Source organism: Papaver somniferum, unplaced genomic scaffold, assembly GCF_003573695.1.
Source record: "Papaver somniferum cultivar HN1 unplaced genomic scaffold, ASM357369v1 unplaced-scaffold_133, whole genome shotgun sequence".
NCBI classification, from domain to species: domain Eukaryota; kingdom Viridiplantae; phylum Streptophyta; class Magnoliopsida; order Ranunculales; family Papaveraceae; genus Papaver; species Papaver somniferum.
The window spans coordinates 12,147,747-12,154,255 of NW_020622492.1; the positions used below are offsets into that span (position 1 = coordinate 12,147,747).

The 6,509-nt window shown below is 38.2% G+C and overlaps 1 pseudogene; it reads right to left on the reverse strand.

Annotated features, from left to right (window-relative positions):
• Positions 1-4,683: 4,683 nt before the first annotated feature.
• On the reverse strand, positions 4,684-4,783 carry LOC113333833 (annotated as a pseudogene).
• Positions 4,784-6,509: the final 1,726 nt, after the last annotated feature.

Consider the following 6,509-nt stretch of genomic DNA (forward strand, 5'->3'; position numbering starts at 1 on the left):
TAATCTCATGAAACTCCTCCGTTTAAACAAAACTCATGGATTCACCATAACTTCACGGATTCATGAAAAATAATATTATAAAATAGGGAAAGGTGTGCGGGACCGGGCAACATAGCCGACCGGCCATGCCCTTGCCGTAGCCGGTCCCACACCTTGCAATCCCTAATCTTTTATAATTATTATTTTCCTCAATTCATGAAACTCCTTGGTTTGAGCAAAAATCATGATTTCGTCATAACGTCTCAAATTTTACTCGAATCATGAAAAAACAAAAGCCAACATGGTCACACGACTGGCTAGCCTCCCACGAAAATACTTGCTCAGTTGCTCAAATATTGATCCAGCTATCAATATTTAGTAATTTATCAGTAATTTGTCTAATTGAGCAATACTTGCTCAATTGCACGACAAATTATCAACATTCAGTAATTTTCCGAATTGAGAAATACTTGCTCAATTGCTCGTCAAAATTGTTAACATTCAGTATTTTGTCGAACTGAGCAATACTTGCTCAGCTGCTCGTCAAATTCTTAAATATTCGGTAATTCATCGAATCGAGCAATACTTGCTCTCTTTCAAATACTAGTCAATAATTCATCACTAAATCTACAATATTGACAATGTTTACGCGTTCGATCCATGAATTGCTGAGCATTCACCACTTATACTCGTTTCGACAAAACCTAGACTCATTGTCTAATCAGTCAACAACTGACTAACTAATACACGTCTGCCACTCAGACTCCACGATTCGTGAGACATCAATCACGTCAAATTGGGGGATAACAACTAGGGTTTTGGTATGGCGGCCTACAACACGTGGGTTCATCCACAACGAGAAATGTGAGTAAGTCGTGTCAACGGTTGAGGGAGTTAGCAAAGTAGTGGGTTAATGATCAACCAAGTCTCCGCCCAATCTGGAACTGGTTTCACCACGATCTCCCACTTTCCACTCTTTCACTCAAGAAACCGTCACACTTACAGGGATCAAAGGTTCACAACTTTGACAATATAAATAAGTCTATGAATCCATGATTGAAAACAACAGACAACGATTGATCACTAGCTATCATCTATCTAAGCACAATTCCTTGAGAAAACTACTCTCAAGAATTCATCAATCCATCAGAACTTATTCGAACTCATCGGTTCACCACAAATTGTAGAAACCTTCAACACACCCACAATCCTTGATCATCACTGATCCCACACAATTCTTAGCTTCCCTCGTATAGATCAACTCATCTCCCTCTTTGCGACCTAATTGACTCTGGAACGGCCATTGACTTGGTTTAGGACGGATTCATACAGATTGATCTCCCGAATCTAAGCACTCCCTTTGCAGTGCATCTGTGTAAGGATTAACATTTATCCCGGCTGAGGAGTCTCCACAGCACGCTCGTCTTTTCACTTCCCAAAAAAACGGCGACTCGTTTTTCCCCATCTACAGATTAGCGACCACAGTGGAAGATTAATCTCTCGGTTGCGTGATAGACACATTTTTGTGTCCGATTTGTCTCGATTCTATATATTGTTAGGGATCATTTTTGTACTTATTATGGTGTTTTATTTATTTGTAGGTATTTTTGGCCAATAAACATTTTTGGAAAAAATTGGCTCGAAAAGTTGTCGGAAAGCACCCGGAGGAAATTTGCTATTCAGACTCTCACTTTGGATAAGGGGTAACCTAATTACTAAGGGGCATCCCGTTTCCAGGCAGTTGCTAATCGCACCCCTACTCTGGATAAGGGGCAACCATCTTCATCATTTCAAAAACCAGGTTTTGGCGGGAAAATAGGTGCAGTGAAGAACAGTTTTGGCAATCGTGATTTGGAGGAGTTTGAGGTCGATTAAACCTCTGATTTTTATAGGATAGACTCCTTATGGGTCTAGGAATCTGATATGGGTGTTTAAATCGATTAGACTGGGCTCAATCGACGGATTATTCTCACAACAGAAAATATGGAAAATCACGTGTGTGACCTGTTTTAGGGAATTCTAGAGAGATTAAAGCGCTGTAAACCTTCCCAAAGATTTGTATCTATTTAACGAAGAGTTTAGAATAAAAAGGAAAGCTCAGAAACGCGTAGAAATTCTAAAACAAGAAATTGACGCAACTTGGCCGTGAAGAGAAGGAAAGAGATTTTGGAAGATTTGAGAGAGACTTAATCGGTATTTTTGATATAAATAGATTTCTTGGGTCATATAAAATAGGTGTCGAGAGTTTGGGAACCTAAGGAGAGCCAGAGAAGAAGAAATCAGAGCTTTAGCAAACTCTGCTTCTGCTGCTGCTGCTGAAGAGGAAGAACGCGAAGAACATTGACGCACGGGAAACAATCGCAGAACAATGTCGTTGTTTAACAGATGAAGAACATTAAGCTGTGCAGGGCAGTCGTATTCTAGGGTCTTAAAATCAGCGACAAAGCAACAGTTTTTCTGTAACCGTTCCATTGTAACAGCTGTTTTGCAACACCAATACACTGTTGCAAACAGTCTGTGTTATTACTTTTCACTCTTTTAATCATCTTTTGAGCAACAAACACATATTTTGAGATCGTGATTAATATGAGGAGCTAAACCCCATTGTTGAGGCGATAGAGGAAGCTATTTTTCCAACAAAAAGTGGTATATTCTATTTTATCTTTTTATTTGCAATAATTATATGATTATTTGCCTTGAACTATTATTGAATATGATTTTTATTTGAGTGATTGTGATATATTTTGATGGAGTATGCTTAGTTTTAAGACTTTTGATGCTTCATACTTGGTATTTACAATTATTACTTTTGAAAATATACGTGTTGCAATATTTTAGAATCAAATTAAACAAGAAAATTGCATAATTATAAGTATTGGTTTAATCACTTTGAACTTGGAAAATAATGGAATCTTAGCCTCAGTGTTTCTTTTAGTATTGATATCATCTTTGATTGAGTTTGCTATAATTTTTAGTGAGTTTTCTATTTTAATATTAGAATTTAAGTCTAATTAATATCCTTCACAAGTCTGAGAATCAGACCACTTTTACCACTATCTACAAATCACATCAATTTTTGGCGCCGCCGACGCAGACTTCTTTTTACGTTTTAGATTTATTTTATTTATTTTTTTTTATTATTATTTTTGACCTTTTTTTATGTTTTTGGGTATTTATCTTGTGTTTACAGGTTCTGGATCATAAAGAAAATTGAGCCAAGGAGTTTGGTGATTTCATAAAGACTTGGAGCTAAAGATTAAAGCAAAAAGAACAGAGAAGAAGACAATTTTATTTTAGACAATTTTAGTTTAGGGTTTGTTTATTTTATTTTATTTTCAAAAAAAAAAAAAAGTGTATTGGGGTTTATTATTTTTGTAATTTTTCTTTATTTTTTTGGACTTTTGGACTTTGGGACATTATTTTTTTTATTACCCTACGGAAGGGTACTTTAAATATAAATTTTTTGCAGAGAAGGAGGACAATTACGATATTGTCTCTGCACCTTGGGTTCGTACACTAGACATCGGAGTCAGTGGCCCGAGTCGACTACAACCGATTCATCCCCCGTCTGGAACGGGAGGTAAGATTCTAAACACTCGCGAATCCCCTGTCAGCGAGTTACTGGACTCCTTCGTATGCATATATGTTGAGGACTGAATACGGACATTTATTTTTCTAGTAAAGGGAAAGGCCTGGCCATACAAGATAAGGGTTCGAATTTCATCACCGTTCTCTTCTTGCCCACTTTAGGAACACGTAACCTACGCGAACCTAAGCCTAAAATTTTGACTAGAACGAGACCGATAGGGTAACGAGCTTAACAGGAAAGTCATTCGGAAAATATTGGTTACTCTTTTAAGCATACTTCGAAGTTCTTGACGGTTTCTGTAAGTTGAATGCGTGACTGCGCCGCCTTGTAATACTGGTGAGGCCTTGGGTATCAAAGCTCCACCAAGCTTCCCTCGCCTCTATTCAACTTTACGTTAACTAGGATTGATTCCAGAGGGGTTTGATTAAATTGTAACGAATTCCCGTTCGAAGGATTATAAGCTGGTCTAGAAACAATCTAAGTGGAGCCATCATGATTTTTGTTTGCTAGAAATCAATAGGTTTGATTTGGTTGAGTCGGCCTTGATCTGTGTTTGCTTACCATTCCAATTTAGAAAATTCTATTGTATGCCTGAACGTAAAAGAGACGCACTAGGTAGATTTGTTAAAGAGAAATCTAGTAGTTCGAAGCGTCTCGATTACCTTAATCTAGAAAGTCCGGCTTTTGAAGAGTCTGTTTTTGAACATTCTTTGACTGAAGACAGATCCCTGTTGCTCCGATAGCGCCAGAAATGGAAAATTTGAAAGCTTTGTTGAATCCAACTAGGACTACCCGTCCTTCGTGTATTAAGTTAGCTGAAACGGAGGCACCCTATGAACTGAAACCTGAGACCTTACAGATGCTCCCAATCTTTTTAGGGAAAGAAAATGAAAACCCTTATTACCATGTTAGGTATTTTGAGGAAATTTGTAGTACTCTAAGAATTAGAGGCTTAGATGATGATGCTTTGAAACTTAGGTTATTCCCATTTTCCCTGAAAGATAAGGCCAAGTCGTGGTTGTATAGTTCGGACTCCGGTTCAATTGAGACATATGAAAAACTTACATCTGCCTTTTTCAATAAGTTTTTCCCTAGGAACAAAACATCGTCTATTAGGACGCAAATATGCACATTTTCACAACAAGGGGGAGAATCTTTATATAGGTATTTGGAAAGGTTCAATGATTTATTATCCCAGTGTCCTCATCATGGTTTAGAAAAGCTTAGGCTAGTTCAGATCCTTTATGAGGGTTCAGATTATTCCACAACGACCATGGTTGAGTCTCTACGCACTATTGGATTTGAAAACCAAACTGTTGATGCGTCGATGGAATTTTTTAATGAAATCGCCGAAAAAACCCAGCAATGGGAAAATAGTAGGGCACCCCAGAAAACAATTCTTTTAAGTAGAGGAAACGTTAATAGGGTAGAAGGAGGCTATGAATCAGATGCCAAAATTGCTGCTATAGCAAAAAGGTTAGAAGCCTTAGAAGTGGGCCATACTAGTGGTAGGTGGAGCCTTTTTGGGAAGGCCAGAATATTGAAGAGCAGGCCAATGCTCTTTATAATAACACTAGATTTGATGACCGTCAAAAGATTGACCCATATTCAGAAACCTATAATCCTGGTTGGAGAAACCATCCGAACCTTTCGTGGTCTAAGGGCCAAATTCAAGGTCTGTTTAGTAATTCTAATGTTCCCCCAGGTTTTGGATATACTAAGGATCCTTCAGGACTAGCTCAGTTTCAGAATCAGTCAGATAAGAAAATCCTAAGTTTAGAGGAATCTCTCGCCTTGTTAACTCAGCAAACTGCAAAATTCCAGTTATCCGTAGAACAGAGTCTACAAGCTAGTAACAGGATAGGAGAAGAAAATAGTCAGGCTATTTCTGAGTTAAAAACCCAGGTTGGTCTAATAAGTGATTCTTTGAGAGAAAAAGGTAAGTTTCCTAGTCAAACACAACCCAACCCTAGAGGAGTTCATGAATTAGGTGCAAAACCATCGAATCAATTGAATGTTGTTAGAACCCTTAGAAGTGGTAGAGTTGCAGACAATAAGGTAACCATGCCCGATAGTGAACATACTGTAGTTCACCCCTCAGGATCTCACCTCTCAGAACCAGTAGCTGAAGAGACCGATAAAGTTTCTGATAATGTGAATTCGGTACCTGAAAGGTCTGATTTTAGGCCTAGAGCCCCATTTCCTCAGCTATTAGTACCAACAAAGAAGGAATCGAACTTTAATGACATAGTGGAGGTTTTTAAGAAAGTTACCATAAACCTTCCCTTATTAGATGCAATTAGGCAAATTCCTGCTTATGCTAAGTTCCTTAAGGATATGTGTACGCGAAAGCGAAAACTTAGCGTCCGTAAAGAAAGCCTTTTTAGCTAGTCACGTAAGTTCAATCATTCGGAACAGCACAACTCCAAAGTACAAAGACTCAGGTTCTCCTACCATTTCTTGCACAATAGGTAACTTCCGGTTAGAAAAAGCTTTACTTGACTTAGAAGCCAGTGTGAACTTACTGCCATTCCATGTATACTTACAGCTAGGACTTGGTGAAATGAAACCTACTCAGATGACACTGCAGTTAGATGATAGGTCTGTTAAAATACCTCGAGGTGTTATCGAGGATGTTCTTATTGAGGTCGACAAGTTTATTTATCCAGTGGATTTCGTTGTCCTAGATACCCAACCTGTCCCTGACCCAAAGAACCAGAAACCTGTGATTTTAGGTCGCCCATTTGTAGCTACGTCTAATGCGATCATTAACTGTCGAAATGGTGTGATGAGTTTATCTTTTGGTAATATGACTATGGAGATGAACATTTTTAATGTCAGTAAGCAACCTCATGAGCTAGATGACACATGTGTTGAGTAGGTGAACATGATAGAAGCCTTAGTTCAGGAGTCATTACCAAACATCTTGTCTGAAGACCCA